Genomic DNA, 3,119 nt, shown 5'->3' with positions numbered 1-3,119 from the left:
TGGTCAACATCCGGAATCAAAGAGTCGAGCCACATCGCTTAATCATTGTGTGTCACGGTTAATTGTTTGTTAACGAATTTTAAATGCAGGTTCCTGAGATCAGAGACGGCTTCCGAGCTAGGATTGCCGGACCAGTCTAGGTGTCAGTTTGTGGATCCGAGGCTTGAGACGATGTCTGGGCTAAGTGGATAGCAAGACTAGTCTAAGCACCTGGAATGTGATTGTGTGATTATTATATGTTGTTATAGTGTGTACCTCGTGTTGGTACTGTTGTGTGAGAACCTCGTGGTGGTTCTATTAGTAGTTTGCAGGTCATTGCTTCCTCAAATGGTTCCACTAAGCCGGTCGTGGTCCGGAAAGTGGTGGGCCTGGTTTAACTTGGCTTGATCACCATGGCCGAGTGTCACACGTGGATGTGACAGCCCCCGGCGAGTCCGATAGAGGACCGGGGCACGGCGATTCCGATTGAGGACCGTGACCGGGCGATTCCCGAGCGCCTACGCCTGTGTGGTGTAATAGTGAAGGGATTGCCGGTGTCTCTTATGTGGAGGAAGAATGATTCTGTTGGGTCCTAGGAGTATATATATATGGTTGATTGATATGACACTTATAAAGAGTGTTTGATTTATTATGGTTTAATGGTTTATTGCTTAAATCGGTCATGCTTTATGATCTTGAATATTGATTGTTGAACTACCCGTCTTGCTTGTGTTTGGGGTGGGGTTTAGAACGACGGGTAGTTGTATATGCTAGATAAGAAACCCTGGCTCGCTGAGTGAAACTAGTTCACTTACTCCTCACATCCTTTTGCAGGTGACCAGTAGAAAGGACCATAGCCCTCACGGAACTGTAGGAGCTGGTGTGGATTGGACATCTTTTGCTAAAGACTCGTTTTCAAGATATATGAATGTATATTTTACTTTTGGCTGCGTCCATGGACCCTATGTATAATATTTTGGGCTTGTGAACTTCCTATTTCATATATATGAAATAAAGTCTGTTTATATTCATGACGTGTTGAATCTGATATTAGGTTAGTCCAACCTAACACAACTCTATGATTCGGTACGGGTTGCAAAGCCTCAGGCCGAAGATTAGAGGAAACGAGTTTTGAATGGATATTCTGGGTTACATAATTATGTTTTGTGACTTGGAAAGTATATTCTCAAGCCGTCATAACACTTCTGGACTTGGCAGAGGAAGGTCGTTCGGGCATGTTCGTGTTTGATTGTTTCCCGACTGACTGACCGATGTCTAAAACGGTTCAGGGGTGTTACAGAGGTGGTATCAGAGCATGGTTTAGATCATGCGGCCAATCACGCGTTTTTCGTGTTTTATCGAGTCAAATGTGTCGCAAAAGATGTATTAGGAAACCAGGAGAGTTCCGCTCTAATTAGTATTCTAAATAGGAATACCCTGTTTGTGGATTGCATATGGCAAGAAGGGGAAGGAGTGAAGGAGGGCAGGATTGGATGCTGGGTACAGAAAGAGTCGCAAGAAGAAGAGGACTGGGATATGAATCCGAGGGAAGGGTGCAAACACTGGCATACACCAACCAAGGATCCAGTGAAGAAAACCTAGGAAGAAACAACAATCTGTTTGGACATGATCAAGACTTACTACCAGAAGAAAACTTTCCACCAAACCGTATTGTAAGGGGAAGACCAGAAACAGATGATAGCGAGTCAAGTGTCCAAGGACCAAAACCAATAAGGCGGAACAACTCGATTGAACCAGAAGTTCATGATCAACCACAACAAGGAGTAGGAATGGAGCACACTTTGAAGATGCTTGATGACGTGATAGCGAGGTCACTACAACAACCTCAAGTGCAACCACTAGCAGTCATGCCACCACAACCTACAGTGGCTACACCAATGTTACCGTTGATAACTGCGATGAAGAATATGAAGACACCCTATTTTGAAGGAGGGACAGATCCATTTGAAGCCGACCAGTGGCTTCAAACCATTGAGAAAAACTTTGAGACGCTGACGTGTTCTGAGGAGTCTAAGAAAAAGATGACGGTGTATTACTTAGAAAAAGTCGCGGCATAATGGTGGGAGAGTAGGGATCGCCAAGTAGGACATCTGGTCACCACTTGGGCGACATTCAAAAAAGAATTTGAATGCAAGTATTTCACCCCGGAGTCTAAGCGAAGGCTTCAACGTCAGTTTGCTAACCTAGTACAAGGAGACAAGACAGTTAGAGAATATGAATCTGAGTTCATGCGACTGCGACGAAAATAAACAAGATGATGAAGAAACCATGTTATCTAACTTTATGTTTGGTCTAAAACCATAGTTAGAAAATAAACTGGTAGTCGGGAATTACGAGAGTCTCATCGAGCTAGTGGAAAAGGCTGTGAGTGTGGAGATCGGATTGGAAGCTGAGAAGACGGCAAGTAAGAAATCCAAGTAGAATCAAGATGGAAAGTATGGTGGAAATCAAAGATCATTTAAGGGAAAAGATAAGGAAAAGGAATCGGGAGGGCCAAGTCGAAGATCTCTGTTCACAGGAAAATGCTTTAACTGTGGCAAGATAGGCCATAAGTCAAGTGAATGCTTCGGGAAGAAGCCTGGATCCTTTCAGTCAAAATCCTACAATCCTACATGTTACACGTGTGGAAAGAAAGGACACATCTCTACCCAGTGCAGCGTCAATCGTCCTACCCCAGCTACACCAATCACTGTTCATCCTCCTGCAGCTCCACCTGCAATCGCACATGTGCCAAAAAGGCAAGCTATAAGAGGTAGAATTTACGCTTTAGAACTAGAGGATACTAAACCTCCAGGCCCATCTAAGGGTCCCATCACAGGTTTTAGGGTTCTTTAACCTTACTATATTGATTTTGTGTTGTGTGATTGCTTGTGATGAATTGGTTAATTTCTATTGGATAATTTTTATGTTGGTGATATATATTGATGTTGTGGCAGGAACTTTACATGTTGCAGGGCGTCCCACACATGTATTGTTCGACTCGGGGGCAAAACATAGCTTTGTGGCCCCTGAGGTAGCTGCCGAGTTTGTGGGTTCATTTGTGATTGACAGGATGGATGTGGCTGTGATGACTCCCGAGACCAAACCCTTCCAAGCAAAAGAATGCCTCAGAAGAGTTC

At 44.1% G+C, this 3,119-nt stretch overlaps 1 pseudogene; it reads left to right on the top strand.

Moving 5' to 3' along the window:
* Window positions 1-1,433: 1,433 nt before the first annotated feature.
* Window positions 1,434-3,119, top strand: part of LOC106297157 — a 3,861-nt pseudogene continuing 2,175 nt past the window's right edge.

This window comes from Brassica oleracea, chromosome C6, assembly GCF_000695525.1.
Source record: "Brassica oleracea var. oleracea cultivar TO1000 chromosome C6, BOL, whole genome shotgun sequence".
Lineage (NCBI taxonomy): Eukaryota > Viridiplantae > Streptophyta > Magnoliopsida > Brassicales > Brassicaceae > Brassica > Brassica oleracea.
Note: the sequence above shows the minus strand (reverse complement) of the source record. Positions and strands in the feature narration are given on the sequence as shown.